This window comes from Mauremys mutica, chromosome 15 (genome assembly GCF_020497125.1).
Source record: "Mauremys mutica isolate MM-2020 ecotype Southern chromosome 15, ASM2049712v1, whole genome shotgun sequence".
NCBI classification, from domain to species: domain Eukaryota; kingdom Metazoa; phylum Chordata; order Testudines; family Geoemydidae; genus Mauremys; species Mauremys mutica.
The window spans coordinates 2,309,923-2,334,093 of NC_059086.1; the positions used below are offsets into that span (position 1 = coordinate 2,309,923).

At 42.9% G+C, this 24,171-nt stretch overlaps 1 protein-coding gene across 7 annotated transcripts in view; it reads right to left on the reverse strand.

Annotated features, from left to right (window-relative positions):
• BICRA (BRD4 interacting chromatin remodeling complex associated protein) overlaps positions 1-24,171 on the reverse strand; it is a 128,748-nt gene that overhangs the window by 46,636 nt on the left and 57,941 nt on the right. For 6 of the 7 annotated variants that reach the window (XM_044989068.1, XM_044989069.1, XM_044989072.1 and 3 more), the window contains one exon: positions 2,475-2,577. The exons of the other annotated variant lie outside the window; for it this stretch is intronic. The gene's annotated coding sequence lies outside the window, so the exon portion shown is untranslated. The remainder of the gene's footprint in view (positions 1-2,474; positions 2,578-24,171) is intronic. 7 annotated transcript variants of the gene reach the window in all.

Below are 24,171 nucleotides of genomic sequence, written 5' to 3' on the forward strand. Positions count from 1 at the left end.
GGGCCAAGGTGGGAAACTGGGGTACAAGGAAATAAATGGCATGCCAAGAAGTCCTTTACTGCCTTCCAGTTCTTTCACCTCTGGACTACTGTCCCTCTTTTCACTCCACAGCCATCTGCTGAAGGAGGAGGAAGAGGTGAGGAATGGCGACCTGCAACAGAAACTGGGAGCAAAAGTGACAGCCCAATAGTTAGGGCTTTGCGACCCACAGCAGCAGCTGTGGACTATAACCCAATACTTTCCCCATCTTTTAGGTGCGGCAGGAAAGCACTATCACACCTGCCCAGGAAGAATGAGGAGAGATATATAGCTATAGAGAGTCTGGAGCAGCTGCAGACCTTCTAAGTGATGATCATAATGATCTCTTCTGACCTTAAAGTCTATGAGTCTAAGTGTAGTTTCACAATATTCAGTATACTTTTGTGTGAAAGAGTCAACCCTGTGTGTCTTGGTTTCTTTTTGCTTGTTTTAAAACATACGTTACTATTTAGTTATCTAAGGCTATATCTACATTACAGACTATGTCAGCATAACTTATATCGCTTAGTGGTGTGAATAAACCACCCCCTGAGCGACAGAAGTTACACCGACATAAGCGCTCCTGTGCACAGCACTATGTCGGTGAGAAAGCTTTCCCCGCTGACGTAACTTCTACTGTTCAAGGAAGTGGTTTTATTATGCCAATGGGAGAGCTCTCTCCCATTGGCAAAGAGCATCTTCACCAGATGCGCTGCAACAGTACAGCTGCGCCGCTGCAGCGCTGTATGTGTAGACATGACCTAACTCTTATGGGCTGCTAGATTTCCTCCGGTAAGGACGACAAATTCCCTAGGAGGTGGTATGGGGGGGGGGGGGCACGAAGGGAAATGTAATTATAGAGGAATGAGCACATATCTAAGGCCTGGTCTTTCCAGCATTAACCTGCCATGCTGTACTCTGTGTATGTGAGGAGAAACAATGTTCATTTTATTATTCATTTATTTCCCCTTGAGAGTTTGTCTCCATCATCCTGCTTCAGAGAAGCGAGTAAAATTGTGCTCAGAAATAAATGAAAATATTTCAAGTGACTAGCAATATCCTTGTCCTCTTTGAGGCTGTGTCCACTCATCTCTACTCCCCTCCATGGGCCCCTTCTGCGTCTTCCAGCAAGGTGCCGGGGTAGGGCTCAAGGATGGGTTCCCCAGAAGCTCTACCCCTATCTGTTCCACAGGATTCAGATAGGCACGTGTTTCCCCTGTAGGTCTGAGCCTGGGATACAAATTGGGATCCCCTGGGGTTGGGGGATGCCTGTTATTGAAGCGGCAATAGGGGGAGGGGGCTGTGCCTGAAGGACCCTTGTTGGCAGCACTTGTGCTATGTCCAGTGCCCTCCACCCATGATTCAAGCGGAAGGGGAAGCAGAGAAAGGAGGCTGAGTTCCACAGTCAGAGGTGTGGCTGCTGGTGCGGGATATAGACATGCTGCTATTCCGGGTTCACTCCCTTATGGAAATAGAGGAGAGGGAGCTGCTTGCCCCACAGCTAGGTCTTTCCAACCCTGCATGGCTCATTTCCTGCCTCGAAAAGTCACGGCGGCCCTTCCCAGACTAGGCTGTGAGGGAAACTGCTCTCTGGCCATCGAGCTGGCCAAGCTTCCCAGTGAGATATTCGAGAGAGAGAGAGAGAGAGAGAGAGAGAGAGAGAGAGAGAGAGAGAGAGAGAGAGAGTGTGTGTGTGTGTGTGTAACTGAATTTTTAGTAGAAAAATTTGAACTAAAGTTTAGAATTTTCCTCAGCAAAACTCTGCAGTACAGAGGGGAGCCGCAGGCCTCTGTAGGTAAAGAAAAATCTGGAGATAAGTTAAAGAGGCAGGGCATTCCCCAGCTACCAGTGACTGACAGGTCTGGTTCTGTCCCAACCTGCAAGGAGACTGAAGTACCCATTGTAACAGATTTGTAGACTTTAGCACAAGAAACAAACGTCAATGTAGAACTTTAGTCAAATGTTACATGGAAATCTAACAATATTATATTCACCCCAATTCTTCTGCGTGACATGGCAACAGGAATATTCTTCCAGGAATATAAATAAGAACTAGCTAAGCAAGACTTCTTAATCATGAATCTACATTGGCACTGATCAAATTAATTTTTTAAAGGTGTGCTCAATAACTCCCTTCTCAAGATCGTTCCCAAATTTTCCTTCAACAACTGACTAGTCTATAACTTATCATGACTTGTTTTTAATAATGGAGTTATGTCTGTCACTCACAAATCTGACACGTTATCTGTGAACTGCAAATGTTATGACTGAAACTCTTTGGAAGTGATGAATATTTTCTGGACCAATTTTACTTGCCTGAAGAAAAAAATGTTCAGGTCTTCCGTTTAGCATTTGCGTAATCACACATTACTACATATGGCTAACAACTCTCAAAACTGAACCATGTAATTTGATCTCAAAAGATAAAAAACAAAGTAACTGTTTAACAAATCTACCATTTACTTATCCGCCGTCTTCAATTTCCCATTGCATTTATTTTAGAAGGTAGGTTTTCTTCCTGCTTTAGTTTCTCTCATCTATGAGTGCATCTGAAAAACCCTATATTGTGAGATAAAATGTTAGCTTTAGTTCAACATTCAGTATTTCTTTTTGCTCTGCTAATGATGCTTTTGACTTACTTTTGCTTATTTGATTAGTCAAAACCTCCTCACCAGATTTTATTTAACAATAAAACAAAGCCTTCTAACAGGATTCTTTATACCCACCTTGGTTGCTCTGGTTTCTTTTTAGACTCAACTATGATGTATTTCAATTGCAATTTTTCCAGCTTTGGGGGGGGGTTAAATTTGGTTCTTGGGAGCTGAGGGACTAAGAGCATTGCTCAAGGCCAGGCATCCTCTAGAATGGTGAAGCTCAATAAAAGCCTTCTGTACCTCGGGCAGTGCACATCAGTCTTGAGGCTCTCTTGAGGAGAACCTATTAATCAAGCCCAGTTCAGCTATGTCTTCACTAGGGTATTTTACGAAAAGATTCCTGTTGCTGCAAGCACTAGTTCAAATGAACAGGTGTTTGCAACAGCAGGAAATTGTATCAAATTACCTACTGGTCATACACTTGAAATCTTTAATTTTTAAAAGAGATACATTTAAACACCTCCTATATTAACTTTTAGCACAAAGCCATTAGGTAGATCCTGGCAAAGCACATTTTGAAGTTTTCAGCTTAGAATGGTGAAACTGAGGAATTTGTTCTGAAAACCTCAAATCTGGCATCATGCCATTCCTAGGCAAAGTCTTTTTTGTTACTGGGTCTGGAAAGGGATTTTTTTTTCCTGTGCTCAGATCTGCACTGCAGCTGTGATCTGAGCAGGGTTTAAAGGCACTGTGATACGAAACCCCCTAATGTGATCCTGCTAATAAAAAAAATCAGAACTAAGAAGGAAAAAAAGATTCAGCTGCTTAACATATTGTATACTGAGGATAAGACTGCGTACATCTTACTTCCATAGAAACAGAGGAGAGGAAATCAGTACTTCTAAGAGACTGAGCTTTGTATGTTTAGATGGTATGGCTTTAACACTTATGGATCCTCTTTACACAAGTATTTTTAGGATGGGAAAGGTGTATCCTTAAGATCATAGGAAATTCCAAAGGACTGCTGGACCAATTTCTATTAACAAGAATATAATTTTAAAACAACCCTTGCCCTCTGAAGTTTACCTTGTTTACAGTGCCATGAACATGCTATAGTAATAATGACAACTGTATTTATTCAGAGCCTTTAACCTAGAAGGATCCCAAACCTCTAACAGACTGCATCACTCACCCATCACTGAAATGCAGCCACGTGTAGAGCAGAACATGACAGCCATGCTGTACCAACACCACAGCGCAGCAGGGGCCACAAAAGTAACTTCCACATTTGAAGTCACACAGGTCATTTTTTCTTTTTTAGAAAGGTAGTATGTAAATTCAAGGAGGTAATGGGATTGATACCCCTATTTCTATGAAAACTGCCATGGGAACGTCTAATCCTCACAGATAATTCACTTCAGTTTTATAGATCACTCAGAAAACAGAGTCCCCCTATCACTCTGCTACAGCACTGGTTGGGAGCTGACACAAAAGGAAGAGGTTCCCTTACTGCAGGGGTCCCCAACGCAGTGCCCGCGGGCACCATGGCGCCCGCCAGGGCATTTATGTACGTCCACCTAGTGCTCAGCAGGGGAAAAAAGCCGGAGCCCTGTGGTTGCCGGGGACAGAGAACTCCAGGGCTGTGGGCGCACCGGTGCTCTCTGTCCCCGGCAGGTGCGGAGCTGCAGCTTCTCTCCGGCTTCTGAAGCCGGAGAGAAGCCGCGGCTCCATGCCTGCCAGGGACAGAGAACTCCAGGGCTGTGAACGCCGGTGCTCTGTGTACCTGGCAGGTGCGGGGCCATGGCTTAGCCGGAGAGAAGCCGCGGCCCCGCGCCTGCCGGGCACAGAGAACTCCAGGGATGCAGGCGCCGGTGTTCTCTGTCCCCGGCAGGCATGGGGCCCGCCTAGTGCCCAGCAGGGGAGAGATGCCAGGGCCCCCCTGGGGACAGAGTACTCCAGGGGTGCAGGCTGCACAGCTTCTCTCAGGCTTCTCACTGTACTGCGCAGAACTGCAGCAAAAAAAACAACCAAACAAACAAAAAAACACTCTGCCTCTGCAGAATGGACCGAATGCTGCCCCGTAGCATGTGCTAACACAGGCACCTGCTTGCTCCACTGGTGCCTGGAGCCGGCCCTGTATGTGAGTATTCTTCCTGCACTGATACTGCTGTTTTCTTGTGCTTTGCAATTTATTATTTTTTTAACATTTTGCTCCAAAATGAGTGGTTCAAATAAGAGACAACGTACATATTATTTCAACCCAGAGTGGGAAGAATATTAAATAATACAAAAAAATCATATTTAATGTACAAATACAAAATAAGCCTTGAAAAATTGTTGGCACCCGCCACACTCTTCTGAAAACATGAATGTGCTAGTGGCCACAGAAAGGTTGGGGCCCACTGCCTTACTGAATCACAAACATAACTCCTTCCAGGACTTTTGGTGTTTCTTTGAGCTCTCCCATCCAAGTACTCACTAGGTCCGCTCATGCTTAACTTATTAGATATGACATGATTACAGCCCGAGCTAATATAAATGTAACAACTAAGTAGTAAGGTACAGGTATCAAAATATATTGCTGTAACAAGCCTAAGCAGTTGCTGTGTAATATCCTTAGTACTGCACAGCGCCCACTTGGTAGTTCCAAGGGAAACAACAGTAAGCTCACAATAGCATTACTGTGCTGTCTCTGAACTTGGGTGACACTGCTGGATATAATCTAGTAAACAAAAAGTCTGCAAGCTGGGGTAGATCTGAAAGATGGGCTTCTCTGCCCAGTGAACAACAAAATTTAAAGAGCCTATTTACACACACTTATATTTTAGGTATTTAGTTACTCTCCAGAAAATTAATGCCTGATTGCAGGTAGAGAATCATTCAGCCCCCACAGTGCTTCTGTCTGATTATTCATACTACCAGATAAAACTCTGCAGTGGGAAGAGGCACATGTTCATAAGAAACAAGTAAGGGGAATACCACAGCTACACAGGAGTAAAAAAATAGATCATAGAATCATAGACTTTAAGGTCAGAAGGGACCATTATGACCGTCTAGTCTCACCTCCTGCACTACACAGGCCACAGAATCTCACCCACCCACTCCTGTATCAAACCCCTAACCTATGTCTGAACTAATGAAGTCCTCAAATAGTGGTTTGAAGACGTCAAGGTGCAGAGAATCCTCCAGCAAGTGACCCGTGCCCCACACTGCAGAGGAAGGCGAAAAACTCCCAGGGCCTCTGCCAATCTGCCCTGGAGGAAAATTCCTTCCCAACCCCAAATATGGCGATCAGCTAAACTCTGAGCATGTGGGCAAAACTCACCAGCCAGACACCCAGGAAAGAATTCTCTGTAGTAACTCAGATCTCACCCCATCTAACATCCCATCACAGGCCATTGGGCATATTTACCACTAATAGTCAAAGATTAATTAATTGCCAAAATTAGGCCATCCCATCATACCATCCCCTCCATAAATTTATCAAGCTCAGTCTTGAAGCCAGATATGTCTTTTGCCCTCACTGCTCCCCTTGGAAGGCTGTTCCAGAACTTCACTCCTCCGATGGTTAGAAACCTTCGTCTAATTTCAAGTCTAAACTTCCTGATTGCTGGTTTATATCCATTTGTTCTTGTGTCCACATTGGTACAGAGCTTAAATAATTCCTCTCTCTCCCTGGTATTTATTCCTCTGATATATTTATAGAGAGCAGTCATATCTCCCCTCAGCCTTCTTTTGGTTAGACTAAACAAGCCAAGCTCTTTGAGTCTCCTTTCACAAGACAGGTTAGATGGGGAACGGAGGCACTGAGCGTGTACGGGTATATCTACACTGCCCTTCTGTTTAGAAAGGGGGGGGGGGATAACAGTGTATACCAAAGTGCCATGCTGTAACTCCCCCATATGGATGTTGTGGGCATGAACTCAAAAAGTCCAGAGTTTAGACTGATATAGTCCTCTTCAAAGCCTGTATGTTGTGTATGTGCTATTAACACACCTCTTAGTTCAAACTGTGGGGCAGTGTAGATACATCCTAAGAGACTTGTCCAAGCTCACACTGGAAATCTGTCCCAGAGCTGGGAACTGAACCCGATTCTCTTGAGTCCCCACTAGCACACTTACTGCCTCCATACTATCATCAGTGCTTACCTACAATGGATGATCGGTCCTGAAGTGCCAATCCAAAGAAATTCATACAAGTGTAACTAAACCAGTGCAAGACCCTCATGAAGAAATGCTGCACTAGAGCAAAATGTACCAGGCACTGATGAGACTTATTAGGTAAATTCCACTGGTGCCAGTCCTGCTTTGCACTGGTGCAGTGTGTCTATGCTAGAGATTTTCATCAGTGTAACTATATCAGTGCAGTTACACTAGTGCTAATTTCCCTAAGGAAGGCAGGACCTCTGACAGATACAGAGTTTGGAAAAGAGAAGACTGAGAGGGGACATGATAGCAGTTTTCAGGTATCTAAAAGGGTGTCATAAGGAGGAGGGAGAAAACTTGTTCATCTTAGCCTCTAAGGATAGAACAAGAAGCAATGGGCTTAAACTGCAGCAAGGGAGGTTTAGGTTGGAGATTAGGAAAAAGTTCCTAACTGTCAGGGTGGTTAAACACTGGCATAAACAGCCTAGGGAGTTTGTGGAATCTCCATCTCTGGAGATATTTAAGAGTAGGTTAGATAAATGTCTATCCAGGATGGTCTAGACAGTATTTGGTCCTGCCATGAGGGCAGCGGACTGGACTCGATGACCTCTCGAGGTCCCTTCCAGTCCTAGAATCTATGAATCTATGAACCTATTAATACCGTAGGTTAAACATACATTAAATTTTTAAAGGCTTTTTATTTTTAAACATTCCAAAACAGGGTAGAAGTTTATGACATTTTTAAAATGAGGGAGGTTATCAGAATTGTGGTTTTAGCTAAATTTGGGATAATTACCAATTCTAAGTATCAGACGGGTAGCCGTGTTAGTCTGGATCTGTAAAAGTAGCAAAGAGTCCTGTGGCACCTTATAGACTAACAGACGTTTTGGAGCATGAGCTTTCGTGGGTGAATACCCACTTCGTCGGATGCTGAAGTGGGTATTCACCCACGAAAGCTCATGCTCCAAAACGTCTGTTAGTCTATAAGGTGCCACAGGACTCTTTGCTACTTTTACCAATTCTAAGGTCCTAAGAAATCTAAGCTGCCAATTCTCTGGTTTCTCTGCCAGAATGAGTGTCATCCACTGACCCTAACATTTCCCTCCCTTGTTCACTTTGCAATTGTGTGTCAAATACCAGACTCCCAAGAACAGAGGATGCCTCGTATAGTATACATGTTAAGTGTGGTGGTACACTGTCTCCGCTAAATTCCTGCTTCTCACCAAGCCATGAATATACTAAAGACAGGATTCAGAGGGGCTGTCTAATGGAGAACCACAGGGAGTAGATGGAGGCTGTAAGAACTGTAATGAAGTGTTAATAGCACACACAGAGGCACTAAAAGCTGCAAAATTAGCCTTCTTGGTGTTTGAAACATGGGACCATGAGACTATCTGATGTCATGGACTCTCATCTATAAAATCAGCACAGGGAAATTTAGCACAGAACTACAGCAAATTTTGTCTACGTTTGAAAGAGCTATTTACAATGGGGAATTCTTTGCAACACATAGCTCCTCTCATTCCACAGGTTGAGGAATTGTTGGTATTATATTTGTTTTTGCCCTTTGTTTTGTTTAAATTATCTATTTATTTTTCAGTAAGCACTAGTGTAATCACGGCTGCAAAAGTCACTGCAGCTGACATGGTCCTTGCTCTGAGGAGCTTACTATGTATATATTACAAACACAGATGGTAAAGACTCAAGCCAGACATTGCTAGAATATAACATAATGCCAATTTGAATTTTATAGCACCTTCTATCCCAAAGCATACTGAAGTGCTTTACAAACTGACTTACATGATACATACAGAAACTGCTTCACCTGCCACTAATGTGCAGCCACCTCCGGGGAGAAATCAGGCAGCTGTTATCAGTGTGCTGCAAGAGTACATAACAATTTCGGGCAGGAAGTGAAAAAGGATCATGCAGCCAACTGTAAGGAGAATTTAGCTAGGCAGAATGGAATTACCAAGCATGAAAAATACCATGGTATTATTATTGGCCGAAACTGGCAATGACCATAGTTTTACATCACAACAAAAGAATCTAAAAATAAATATATCTAAGCAGTAGATACCCAAAACAGGTATTAATATGACTATTCTAACGTTGCTACTCTATGCTGGAAATTATAGTGAGTGCTATTAAATGAATGTGAATGATCTGTTTTCATAGGCAGCAGGGAGGATTTTGCTGCTCTTTATTGCACCTATTCCCTTCGCACAAAGGTGCATCTTGACAGTAAATACAGTAGCACAGGTCCATTTTCGCTGGGATAGATGTTGTCCATTGCATCTGCACATCAAATGAAATCAGCCAGCGAAGTCTACACATTTACATAATTTTCTGGTCCACCAGAAAATCAAATATCAAAGATCACTGACTGAAGGAACCTCCAATGGAAGGCACTTTGGAGCAAAGCAGCCTGACACGACTTCCTTCCCCAAACTCTCAGGATTCATACGTTATCGAGTTCTGTTTTATACAGAGTTGTACACACTTTAAATACATAATCACCTTTCAACATTACAGATACAATAAAAGCAAATAGTTGTTCATATGCTAATTAAATAAAAAGTTCTAGACAGATTAAACTTTGCTTGCTCCAGATGCATCACTGTTAGCAATGCTTTGAAACGGGGACTGCAGGCACTTGACTAAATTGAAAAATGTGTCCGGTTTGATTGTAGTTTCTGTAAGCACTTTCACATTCCTAATTGAAATGCTATTTTCAAGCATATTGGTGGAAGAAAAAAAGGGGAGAGATTAGCCTGATTTTCAAAAATGCCAACCACCCACAAATCCCACTGAAGATATTGTCAACTGCAGGTGCTATGCCGCTGAAGATCAGGCCAGAAGATCTTGTGGTTAAGACACAGGAGTGGAAAGCAGGAGACAGGTTCTGACCTGAATATACTTCAAACTTCCAACATAGTCTTAGATAAGTCCTGTTGTCTCTGTGCCTGTTTCTCATCCATAACATGGGGCCAGTACTCCTAAAGCACCTCATATGGATGACGTGAGGTAGGGACGTAAATATCCATTAAAAAAGTTAACTGTTTAAACAATTAAAATTATGTTGTTTAATCGGTTAACCAATTAAAGGGTGAGCGGCTGGGGCTGCTCCGGTGGGCCAGTATGGCTGGGGCTGGGGTCGGCGGGCTGGCCTGGGGCTGGGGCTGCTCCAGCAGGCCCCAAGGCTGGGGGTTAATGGTTAGGGTCGGGTAACTGGTAAGACTAATGCTTACCGGTTAACTGTTTAGTATTTTACATCCCTAAGGTGAGGCTGAATTAGTTAATAATTGTAAAGAGCATTGAGATCCTCAGATACAAGGTGTAAGAGCAGGATGAAGTGTTACTTATCGTAATTTTGTGACTTCCTAGAGCAGTGATTCTCCAGCTTTTAAGTTCTGTGGCTCACTTCATAAGACTGTGCAAGCGTCTCATGAACCAAACACCCCAAATCTCTCTAGCCTGGTTCTCACAATGTTTCATTCTGAGAACAAGCAAGATATGCAGTGTTATTGTAGCTGAGCTGAGCCCCAAGATATTAGCGAGACAACATAGGTGAGGTATTATCTTTTATTGGACTAACTTCTGTTGGTGAAAGAGAGAGAAGCTTTCAAGTTTACACAGAGCTCTTCCTGAGGTCTGGGAAATGTACTCAGAGGGTATGTCTACACTGCAGTTAAAAACCCGCAGCTGGCCTGTGCCAGCTGACTCGGGCTTGCACGGCTCAGGCTGTGGGGCAGTTTAATTGCAGTACAGAGTTCTGGGCTCAGGTTAGAACCTAAGCTCAGGGACCCTGCGAGGTGGGAGGGTCCCAGGGCTCGAGCTCCAGCCCAAACCCGGAAATCTAAACTGCAATTAAACAGCCCCACAGCCCGAGCCCCGTGAGAGAGAGTTAGCTGGCATGGGCCAGACATGAGTGTCTAATTCTTCTCTGGTGGAGTGTCCTTGTTTGGTGAAGGCCATTTTAAGTATGTAAAAGAGTATATCCTTGGAGCATATTCTGTGGTATCTGAGTGCTTGATTGTAGATAACAGATTTCTTGCTGTGCTTGGAGTGGTTACTGGATCTGTGAAGGCAGGTGTGGTGCTCCATGGGTTTATTGTATACAGTTGTTTGTAGGGTTCCATTGCTTGATGCTAGTGTGTTAATGTCCCCACATGGGATATCATCAGACAGTTACAATGCATACTCAATGGAGACCATATCCTGAAAGAAATCTTTCCTGAACCTCCTCTTCTGTTCTTTAAACAACCCCCAACCACTCCCAGCTCATTATCAAAAGCAAGCTCCCTACCAACCAGGCCACACCAATTCAAAGCAGCACCAGATCTTGCCAAAACAACAGATTCAAAACCTGTAGACATCTCTCTGCTGGTACAAACAGATGCCTCACAACACACCTTTCAAGATCCATGGGTCCTATACACGCCTATTGCTACGTGTGGTATATCTCATCCAGTGTACTAAATGCCCCCAATAACAACTTATGGGTGAAACGAGGCAAACTCGCACAGAAAAATGATAAAAGACAAAAATGCCATATCACCTGTGGGTGAACACTTTTCCCAAAGTGATCACTCTATATCTGACCTCTCCGTCCTCATCCTCAAATGAAGCCTGCAGAATACCTTCAAAAGATGAGCCTGGGAGCTCAAATTCACAACCTTGCTAAATACTAAGAATCATAGCCTGAATAAAGACACTGGATTTATGATTTACTCTAACAACCTGTACCCCACTTAATCCCCCCTCTCCAGTTTACCCCAATCACTGGAGAGGTTTTAATGGGACACTTCACCTTGAATGGTCCTTGGAAATGTGTTAACTACTTGTGCTAAACAATCTGTTCCACCTTGTATTTAGCTGTGACACACTGAGTACATTTCCCAGCCCTGAAGACGAATCCTGTGCAAGCTTGAAAGCTTGTCTCTCTCACCAACAGAAATTGGTCCAATAAAAGATATTACCTCATCCACCTCGTCTCTCTGACAACCAAGACAGAAATTTTGAGTACTGCAATCTTATGGCAAAACACTCTACTGAATCTTAATTTATTCTTTTGCATTCGACAGCTACAGCAGACAGAAGATGTAATGTGTGGTAAAATATTTTTCCTTCCACCGCCCCCCCCTTGGTGGAAGCATACTGCTCTTCCAAAAATGTGATAGGTCATGACTTTTGCTTTCTCTACACTTCTACCTAGCAGCTTCAGGCACAAAGGGGACACACAAAAATAACAAGAAAGTCAGGCTAGTGAAAGAAAGGTGTGTCATTCAGTGTGGTGGTGCTGACAGTTCTAAAGCATCAGTGGATAAACACACCTGTCGAGTCTCATCTATGTGGTGGAAGACTCTCCTCTCTCCCCCCAAAATTAATTTTAAATTTAAAAAAGCTAAGTGTCTTCCTCTTACAGAGACTTGGCAGTGCATGTTATAATGAGATTTAAAATGTTATCATTTTAAAAAAAATCTGTCAATCAAATTTGTCACTTTTTTACAGCTCAGGGATAAGGGGAAAAGACTTCTGATTGTCAAACCCAGCAACAGTTAAAATTCAGTATATTTGTGGGGATTTGATCTGTACGTCAGAGTACAAAACAAAGAGCAAGACGTCTGATCCCAGTAGATTCTCAGCAGGGTGGATGAACCAGTTCAGATAAAATAACTGTCCCAAACTTTTGCTCAAAAATCAAAGAGAACCTACACAGGACCTTTTTTTGAGATTTGAAAAACGTCAATCTTTTGGCACCTAGGTACAATGGGAAAAGGCACATTAGGAACAGATACACAGAGAGGCTAAGATATAAAATAAGATATAAGATAGGATAGGACTGATTTAGGGAAGACATGTTACCCTTCTTTTAGATGAGATGCCAAACCAAAGTCCTGACCACTTGTGTTCATCAAAAATTCAAATGCATTTTTTCCAAGGATTGGGGTTGAATCCTAGTGTCCAAGCTAAATTTCAACTCTAGCAGTTACATTCTGCCTGTCTATATCCCACCTAGTTTCTGCTAGAGACACTTCCTCACTTTCAGTCCTAAACTGTTATCTAGTGTTGCTGTTCTGCACTGTTCAACAGTTATGACATACCACCCCAGAAATGGCTGCATTTCAGTGGCAGCTAATCTCTAAGTATCCATTACTTATGTCACAGGAACATTTGCAAAGATGGAATTAGTTAATGTTTTTAAAGTGTTTGGATGACAGGTGCTACAGAAGCACAGAGTAATATGAGATGCAACATGAATTTTACTATTTTAATCAATGACAATTTCTCAGTACAGAGAGGTTACCATGTAGAGAAATTATATTCTGTTCTATTCAGATTATTTTAGCGCACACATTACTCTGGTATCTGCACAATTTTCTGCAGTGCACTAAGGTATGTGACTAGCATCTGTCATATGTGGTTTCCTTCTTTCTCCTTTCTTCAGGGGGAAAATTGCGTGTGGATTTTTTTTTTAATTTTCTTTGGATGTATGATATGTTGTGTGCTTACACTAGTGAATGCAAGCCTGATGCAATACCTTGCACTTGGAAAGGAAGGTGGTAAGGTTTGTGGTGATCTCCTGGAGTTTGTTTCATAGGTGTAGACTAGCCTCTGAGAAAGCTCTATCTCCTGCACAAATGAACTTAACCCTTGCAGTAAACAGTTCCATTGTGCCCAAGACAATCCTTGCCCTAGAGTCCTGCATGATCGTTTAGGTATTCTGAGCCCAGATCATTAACTGCCTTGAAGATAAGGACTGAGACCTGAAAACACAAGGTTTCACCTGCCTTAAACCTGAAGTGTATATCCCGTCTTTTAAAATGTATGTATGAACACTTCATCACGTGCACCGTGTTTTCCACAATGGGCATTTCCAAGTCAAAGTGAATTCTCCTTCTTACTTCCCCTAAATTTTGGAGTTTCCTGGATCACATTTTGTTTTTCCAACATAAAACTTGGAGTACAAAAATAACCTATGCGTTGTGAATTTCTATTGTGCTTCATATCAAGTATTTGCTACGCAGTATTCCAAAGACTAAAGTGACAGAGATCACAGACACTCCATACATCATAACTGAGAAACATAGCATGATACTTTCCTTCCCAGCAATGCAATCCCTTGTGACTGACATTATCAGGAGACCAGAGGTATTTAACAGTCAGCAGAAGAGAGAAATCCCTCTGAATTCTGTGTTTGAATTTTCAATAACTGGTCAAGGTCAAAAAGTCCAGACCTCCCTGGAGGGATATTAATTTTATTTATGAGAGGCTTTATTTGCACAAATCTGTAAAAATGACAGCTTGACAGGGTACGTTTATTCATTAGCTGATCAAAAGGCATTAAGAGATGCCATTAAATAAATTAGCTAATCCCCGTACCCCCTTCTGTCCCTATATAACATGAAGAAACTTGTAGTGGAGAGAGGATTTAGAAATCAAAAGATATCAGTAAGATATCTCTTGATCCCTACACATTAAAAGGATATCGGTGAACCATTATCTATATAATCTAGAATTAGGGTAGAAGGAAGATGCTGCTTCAAAGAAGATGGGAAGCACTAATGTGGACTATCCTTTCCAGAAATGACAGCTAGATGGTTCTCTGTGACCCCTGGAAAGCTTTATATGTTACACCAGTGGTTGTGTTTTGCTGCCATAGGAAGCAAAAGGTATAGCAACATTTACCTAGGGTCAAAATAGTGGCCTCCATTTATACGCTTGTCCTAGTACTGGGGAAACTGTTCACTACACAGCCGGATATGAACATCCCACTAAAATCTGGAGATTGAGATTATCAACAATTTTATTTTTTAAAATAAGTGGGGATATATTACTTGTATTGCAGTAGAGTACGGAGGTCTCAAACCTGGACTGGGCACCAGTGTGCTAGGCACAGACTTATAATGAAAAGACAGTCCTGGCCTCAAGAATGCAACACTTACACAGTGAATGGGCCTCATAGTCTGTTCTCCTGCTCCATGTGTAATCACTGCATCAATGCAAAGTGAGTAGGACTACTTAATCCAAATGGAAACATTCTGCACCCTTTTGGCATCCAGTCTAAATTATAGCTTGAGCACTGGCCTGCTAAACCCAGGGTTGTGAGTTCAATCCTTGAGGGGGCCATTTAGGGATCCGGGGAAAAAGTCTGTCTGGGGATTGGTCCTGCTTTGAGCAGGGGGTTGGACTAGATGACCTCCTGAGGTCCCTTCCAACCCTGATATTCTATGATTCCATGAAACCTACTGCCTTTGAGAGGGCAAAGTTAGGGACTACCCAGAATTGCCCTGACCACCTTCAAACAAACACCAAGAACAAAGATGAAGTCTAGGGATAGCTACCAAGGTAGCTGAAAGAACGAGGAGTATTTCTGGCACCTTAGAGACTAACAAATTTATTTGGGCATAAGCTTTCATGGGCTAAAACCCACTTAATCAGATGCACGCAGTGGAAAATACAGTAGGAAGATAGATAGATAGACAGACAGACAACATGAAAAAATGGGGGTTGCCATACCAACTCTAACAAGACTAATCAATTAAGGTGGGCTATTATCAGCAGGAGAAAAAAAAACTTTTGTAGTGGTAATCAGGATGGCCCATTTCAAACAGTTGATGAGAAGGTGTGAGTAACAGTAGGGGGAAAATTAGCATGGGGAAATAGTTTTTAGTTTGTGTAATGACCCATCCACTCAGTTTTTATTCAAGCCTAATTCAAGGTAGTTGCTATTTCTTCAGTTTACATTGTGTCTTCCTACCCTGCTAAATAAACCAAGAATTAGTGATTCCAAGGCAAAATACATTGCTTTGCATCAAAATACTCAGGTAAACAACTGGAGAGGTCATAAACATATTAAAATCAACACTAAGGCATAACCCAACAGGAAGGTGGAAGACTGCTGCAGGTTGAAATCTGCTCCTGAAATTTTAGATCCACACTTCATGTGAGTAACCTACTGGTATCTGAAAGAGCTAACACCTTGGTGTAAAATACACTTTTAAGACACAGGTTTGCTTCCCTAGTGGAAAAAAGAAGGAAAAAAAATAATCATTCAGAACGACTCTGACTACAAGACGTGAACATTTCCCATCTACAGGCAAAAAGATTTCATTCAAGGATTCCAGTCCTCACTCCAAAAAGAACAATTGTATGATTAAAAAGAATGATTAAAAAGCTTATGCTCAAATAAATGTGTTAGTCTCTAAGGTGCCACAAGTAGTCCTCGTTCTTTTTGCTGATACAGACTCACTCTGAAAACTGTATGAGTGCTCACCAACAAGAACAATTGTAGGGTCCACATTTTCCCAAGACTTCTTCCTTTTTATGATGTAATGTGATACATTACATTCATTGACACTTGCAACAAAGGTTGGGCCATGTAAAACCTTTATGCATCCAATAATATTTTATATTTATATAGCATGTCTCCCTCAAAGCATCACAAATCACATACAAACACAATCACTGAAAAGCAACTACCTCTGGATTAAGAGGGCAACAGCCAAAACAAGGTATGCTATACTAAGTGTGCGTGCATTTTAGATATGCCTCTACCCCGATATAACGCGACCCGACATAACACAAATTCGGACATAGCGTGGTAAAGCACTGCTCGGGGGGGGGGGGCGGGGCTGCGCACTCCAGTGGATAAAAGCAAGTTCATTATAACGCGGTTTCACTTATAACACGGTAAGATTTTGTGGCTCCCGAGGACAGCGTTATATCAGGGTAGAGGTGTAGAATAAAAAGTTGTGGACATGCTGGCAAAGAAGCCATGAGACCTTTAACACCCACACACTGAAGATAAGATCTCAGTTTTGAAGATCTCCTCTGAAAAAGACTCTCACATATTAAGGTACAGGAAACTCTGTTGATCCACTTAGAATAAAGAGGGGTAGATTTAACCTTCCCAGGATTTGTTCCAAACAGCCTAGGGTATTCCAAACCTAACACTCAGCTCTTTAAGCCATCTGCTCTAGCAATAAAAGATTAGATAACTAACAAACTTAAAAAATAAAACAAGTTACCTGTCTTAAGAGGTAATAAATCCTTTTTCGTTTTCTTTTGGGAAGTTATAGCATTCAATAACCTCTCTTCATAGGCAAATGTCCAGAGAAAACTGCATGAGTCTCAAATACTTTGAATCTTCTCTATGGGGTGAAGCATGAACATTGTAATATACCGGACTTTCACTTCTGGAGCTCTAAGTCACAAGTAAGACCCAGGGTACGTCTACACTATGGGATTATTCCGAATTTACATAAACCGGTTTAGCAAAACAGATTGTATAAAATCGAGTGTGCGCGGCCACACTAAACACATTAAATCGGTGGTGTGCGTCCACGGTCCGAGGCTAGCGTTGATTTCTGGAGCATTGCACTGTGGGTAGCTATTCCGTAGCTATCCCATAGTTCCCGCAGCCTCCCCCGCCCCTTGGAATTTCCGGGTTGAGATCCCAGTGCCTGATGGGGCAAAAATCATTGTTGCGGATGGTTCTGGGTAAATGTCATCAGTCACTCCTTCCGCTGGGAAAGCAACGGCAGACAAGCATTTCGTGCCTTTTTTCCCTGGATTGCCCTGGCAGATGCCATAGCATGGCAATCATGGAGCCTGTTTTTCCTTTTGTGACTGTCACCGTATGTGTACTAGATGCCGCTCACAAAGGCGATTCAGCAGCGCTACACAGCAGCATGCTTTTGCTTTTGCATGACAGCAGAGATGGTTACCAGCCATATTGCACCATCTACCATACCATAAATTGGTAATAAGATGATCGTGGCTACCAGTCCTTTTACACTGCACCATCTGTTGCTGTCATAAGTGCCCCTGGCTGCTCTTAGCCAGGGGCGCAAAAGCCAAAATTGGGAATGACTCCCTGAGTCAATCCCTCCTTTTTGGTATCTAAAAATAGACTCAGTCCTGCCTAGAATATGGGCAAGTGTACTAGAGAACCACTGTATATCATAACCAGAGAGCACAGCTGCTCTGTGTCAGATCCTGCAGAAATTATGAGCTGTATGCTATTCACAGGGGGTGCTCCTGCAACAACCCCACCTGTTCATTCTGTTCTTCCCCCAGCCTTCCTGGGCTACCATAGCATTGTCCCCCCACTTGTGTGATGACACAGTGACTTGTTAGTGAGAAATGAGTGGAAGGCAGCCTCCATCTGCTATGATAGTCCAGACAGGACATTAAGCAGTGTGTAGGAGAGGAGCCCAGCATCCCACTACTAGTCCAGGGGCAACTGAATCTTTTCTTTACACATGAAGGGTGGGGGCTGATGGAGCTCAGCCCCCTGTTGCTATGATGAAGACGGTTACCAGCCATATTGCACCATCTACCAGGAAAAATTAGGGGCAGGCACCCTTGATCGACCTAACTGATGCTAGTCGGCATGGTTACCAGTCCTTTTGCACTGCCCCATGTGCCAATAGGCTGATGATGACGATGGGTATCAGTCTTATTGTACCATCAGCCACCCATGGCAGGGGGGGAGCAAGGATGTTGGTGTTGAGTGCTGCAGCATCGTGTCTATCTGCAGCATTCAGTAAAGATAGGGTGACATGTAAAAGAGTCAAGAGAGGATTGTTTTCCCTTTCACTTCTGGGGGTGGGTGGGGGGGGTGCGTAAATTGCCGAGCTATGCCCTGACCCACCGCGGACACTGTATTTGACCCTAGAAGCATTTGGAGCTCAGCCAAGAATGCAAATACTTTTTGGAGACTGCAAGAACTGTGGGATAACTTGAGTCCTCCAGGCCATGAGCGTCCATTTGATTCTTTGGCTTTCCGTTACGCTTGTCACGCAGCAGTGAGCTGAGTCCCTGCTATGGCGTCTGTCTGGAGATTTTTAAAAAATGATTTTGAATTTTGTCTTCTGTAACGGAGTGCTGATAGAACAGATTTGGCTGCCCTTACAGCAATCACATCCGCATGGTCCATGCTGGAGCTCTTTCTTTATTTTGATTTTTAACTGCCTCGCCACACGTGCTGATCGGAGCTCCACGCTGGGCAAACAGGAAATATTCAAAAGTTCGTGGGGCTTTTCCTGTCTACCTGGCCACTGCATCCGAGTTCAGATTGCTGTCCAGAGCGGTCAGTGGTGCACTGTGGGATACCGCCTGGAGGCCAATACCGTCGATCTGCGGCCACACTAACCCTAATCCGATATGGTAATACCGATACTAGCGCTACTCCTCTCGTTAGGGAGGAGTACAGAAACCGGTTTAAAGAGCCCTTTATATCGATATAAAGGGCCTCTTAGTGTGGACGGGTGTGGCGTTAAACCGGTTTAAACGCGTAGTGTAGACCAGGCCCCAGTTTCATTCAAGTTCTTATCCCACCCTCATCACTGTAATATCTGAATGCTAACAGTGAGTCTCATGGTCTCTGCTAGATGCTAACCACATCACAAAACTACAACTCACAGACAGAATTCAACATAACTGACAGTTTGCTCAACAGTGCAGCAGAGAGATTTCAAATCAGAGTGAAGGTACATGATCAAAGCACTCCTGTGCAGCACCAAACTTCGCTAGCATTATGCTGTCTCTGGTACAGATGGAAGACTTTTGACACATGGGTGGCACAGTTGTTTTGAGTACCCAGACTATCTGCCTGAGCAATGGCGCTCTCTCTTACTGACACACTGCAATGACTTTGCTGCTCTCACTCACACACTGCACTGCCTCACACTCCTGACTCTGCTTGCCTGCCTGTCTCAGGCTTTACCTTAGCTCTGCCTTTTGACGCTCCTCAGCCCCATCTGCCTCTGGCCCTTAAGCCCATCGCACTGTACAGGAGAAAACATAAAAGCAGGTGACAGCATGTTTGGCTGCTGTGACATGAAGTAGCTGCTATGCAGAGGAGACACAGCACAGATGCCAAGAACTGAATGGTCCATGGAGACTGAACTCTCCTCTTTTCACATAGCAGGGGTCTCTCCAGGACAAAGTTGAGGCATGCTAGCAGGTGTAAGTAAGTCTGCACTAATGCTGCCTGTGCTGTACTTGTTCTGGGAATAAGCAGCCGTCAGTTTCCAAACCTGTTTAATTTAGCACCAAGAGTTCAAATCTCACCTCTTAAATTCCCCCGTGTTTCACTATACTGGCTAAATTTGAGCACTAAATTCAGTTAAAAAACCCAGTGAGTTAACTACTTCCAGCAACCAATATATTTTGCCCACCTCTTCCATGTCGATTTTGAGGACTTGGCCAAATCCAGTTACACAACTTTTGAGAATCCTCTCTCTTTGGGAGAGCATTCTGCTTTAAAAAAAAAAAGGGGGGGGGGGAAGAGGGATCACCTACGTAGGCTAAGGGCAAATTAATAATCCCACCTTTAATGTCAAATAACAAAGCAGAGGAACAAACATGTCCGGTATGCAGAACATCACTGCGACATCATGATGATGAGGCAATTTTTACCAACCCCTTCTCCTAACAGAACTTTAACATCAAATATGCCTGTGATGAATATAGAAGTTATATATAATGTAATACAGAAGTTCACAGATGCAGTCAGTGGTTGCATGGACATGAAATTAAGCACCTGAAAAGGTTCTGTTCTTAATGTAAGCATTTAAAACCTACTTTGCTCTTTACTTCACCTTTCTATAAATCAAAACACAACGGTCATATCAGTCTGGTGGCCTCCATGGAAACACTTTGGTCCAGCCTATACTTAAAGTTTTGCTGGCACAGCTACGTCGGCTAGGAAGGGGGGAGGGGGATCTCACTCCTAACTGACATAGCTATGCTAGCAAATGCCCCAGTGTAAACTCAGCTATACCAGCAAAAAGTCCTTTGGCTGAGATAGTTTAGTTCGTTTGAGGAACTAGTGTTAGTTACACTGGCAAAAGCATTCTTTTGCTGGTATAAGCTGCATCTCACTAGGAGGGTTTGTCTGTATAGCTATACTGGCAAACCCTTTCTAAAGTAGACAAGGCCTCTGCATTGCCATATGACATATTTGGATTTGATTCCCACCACTTGCTTTTAGAGCTGGTAAGGGAATGCTGTAAAAGGCAGCATGCTCACCCTATGAAATGAAGGCGTGATGGTTTGTGTAGATCAACAGTCTTTCGGGATGATCAAAGAGTAGCACTGATGGCTTCCAAAAAGGGAGTCCCTTGTGCATTCTCTGGGGCAGGAAGGAGCATAAACACACACACGTAGAAAGAGCATTAGTGACTTCACCCATGAGGAAGATACTCACAGGCTCAGAGTACTGAAAAGAATCACTAACTGTTAGTAGCTGCAAAGAAATATTCCATGTGGAGAGATTATTCCTTAATTATCCACGACAGGTTTTCCCGCACCTCTCTCTGAAGTAGTTGGTCCTGGTCTCCGGGATAAGACATGGGGCTAGATCAGTGGTTCTCAAACTTTTTTTTTTTTACTGGTGATCCTTTCACACAGCAAGCCTCTGAGTGCGACCCCCCTTATAAATTAAAAACACTTTTTATATATATGTAACACCATTCTAAATGCTGGAGGCAAAGCGGGGTTTGGGGTGGAGGCTGATAGCTCGCGACCCCCCATGTAATAACCTCACGACCCTCTAAGGGTCCTGACCCCCAGTTTGAGAACCCCTGGGCTAGATGGACCTACTAACCTGAACCCCTGGGCTAGATGGACCTACTAGCCTGATCCATTCTAGCAACTCCTATATTCATACAAATGGTGGTCCTGACAAGGGTAGGGTTGCCAGCCCTCCAGAATTGGCCTGGAGTCTCCTAGAACAGGAATCAATCTCCCAGTGACTACTGAAAGCAATCCAGGAGATTTTAATAGGATATTTTAAGAAATTGACATTACATCATGTTAGGAAAAAGAAAATATCCCGGAATAGCTTCAGTCAGAGTTGGCAACCCTGGACAAGGGCCTCAAGAGAAAGAGCTTGTGGGGGGGGGGAGGGGGGAGAGAGAGGAGGAAGAAGGTGGAGGAAGAAAAGAGATTAGAGCAGGGGTAGGCAACCTATGGCATGCGTGCCAAAGGCGGCACGCAAGCTGATTTTCAGTGGCACTCACACTGCTCGGGTCCTGGCCACGGGTCCTGACCACCAGCTCTGCATTTTAATTTAATTTTAAATGAAGCTTCTTAAACATTTTAAAAACCTTATTGACTTCACATACACCAATAGTTTAGTTCTATATTATAGACTTATAGAAAGAGACCTTCTAAAACGTTAAAATGTATTACTGGCACACAAAACCTTAAATTAGAGTGAACAAATGAAGACTCGGCACACCATTTCTGAAAGGTTGCCGACCCCCGGATTAGAGGATGTTCAAGTCAAGATGGAAATCCTGGGAACTGACCTATGCTACCACAGAAAACAAAACTAAATTTTTCCTATCCCATCCTGTGTGTGAGAGCATGAATGTGCATCTTTCCCACCTGCTCTGGCTTTTGCATAGCTTTGAATATATAGAGAGCCTGATTCTCATTTATGCTAAGGCTTTTATACACGTCTCTCACAGTGTAAATAGGCCATGGTGTAAATGGTGGGCCTGATTCCCATTTATGTATCTAAATCTATAAAAAGTCATCTTTTGCTCTAAGCCATGTACACCTCTACCCCGATATAACGCTGGCCTCGGGAGCCAAAAAAATCTTACCGTGTTATAGGTGAAACCGCATTATATCGAACTTGCTTTGATCCACCAGAGTGCACAGCCCCCCCCTCCCCCGGAGCGCTGTTTTACCGCGTTATAACCGAATTTGTGCTATAACGGGTCGCGTTATATCGGGGTAGAGGTGTACTTTAGCATGTAGTTAACTGGACAAATGTAAAAAGGAGCAGAGATTAAAACAACATGAATTGACAAACGCCATATGTTAATTATCTAAAAAACTTTTGGGGGTGTACTGTATATGTTAAATAAGACTCAAGGGATTAGTTTGGACATGAGTTCTGGTTACAATTTTTTTTTTAACGTTTTATATGACGTTTGTTGGCAAATAAAGTTCTTTTGGCTCTTTCCAGCTTATAAAAAAAATAGACATTGGAAATTAGATGAGCTGTTTAAATACAACAGATTTTCCTGCCAGAATGGAGGTCTTCTAGGACAACTCAGCACCTCAGTCAGATGGCCACAAGCCCTCCCCTCCGCTGCTAGTGTTCAAATAGTATTTCTACTTCTTACCATTTACACTTATATTTTCTTTAGGCCAGTAAGAATGAAGTTACAAAATTCTCCAAGCAGCACAGGGAGTCCTACAAGAAACCGCAGATGCACTTCTTTCCCCTAATATTATAGATACTATTTTACACTCACATAGTGCCTTTTTATCCACAGCTCTCAATGTGCTTTACAAACAAATACTGAGTATGAGAGAGGTAAGTAAACTGATACAGAGAAGGAGAGTGACTTGTCCAAGGTCACACACACAGTTACTGGAAGAGCCAGGAAGAGAAGCCAGAAGTTCTGGTTCCATGTCTTATTCTTTAACTAGTAGACAACTCTGCTTTTTCTTATACATGCTAAAACTCCTACACAAGGGAGGCCTTTTGCAAAGCCTTTTCCCCCGTTTGGATTTCTTGTGGATTCACTCCAAACAGCTCAAAACTTTGGCAGACAAACCAATAACCTGGTTCACAGAGACCCATATTTTACAGAACTAGCAACTCCAAACAGCAGAAAAATAAACTGGTGCATCTTCTTTCCTTCCATCACAAAGCAATTCTGGGCATTTTAATTAGTCACCAAAAGTATTACCAATGCATTTGATTCTGAAGAACTTGATTCTGACAGCCTTACTTGTTCAAGTAATCCCATGAAAATCCTTTTTACTACTTGAATGTGTAAGAAACTATTTAATGTGATCAGCTGCAGCAGAATTAGGCCCTACATTTTTCTCTCTACTCGTCTTTGGTTGACACATTGGGAATCTTAAGAAAACTGAAAGAACTTAAGCCCTCTTTTTACTACTGCATTTTACCAATGGGTGATTTTTGAAAAAAAAAACAGTCTAGTGCTTTAACATTGAGCTGTGAAAGCATCAGAATTGGTGGCAAGCTTTCTAGATTTTTATTTAAAGTTGTTTTAAAACCATGCAACATACTTGAATTTATAATCCCATGAACAGACCCATAAATAATGAAAAAGACCATGCTTGAAGCCAATTAACTGTACCTGTGGCTGCATTGAAGCCAAGCTATCCAAGGTCCACAAGTTCAAGTCTCCAATTGCTCAAGAGGAAAGCATCACTAATGACTAATGGTGAGTGGAATCTGGCTCTCACTAACTCAGCAAGCCAGAGCCAAATATTTCCTTTCAAAGCTGTTTTCCCACAGAAAGACTCAAGAGCAGAAATGCTGCTCTTTAATCAGCAGTACATCCCTATTTTGATTTCAATGAGTTTGAATAATTAGGTTATTTACAGGTGAGACAACTCAGCTTGTC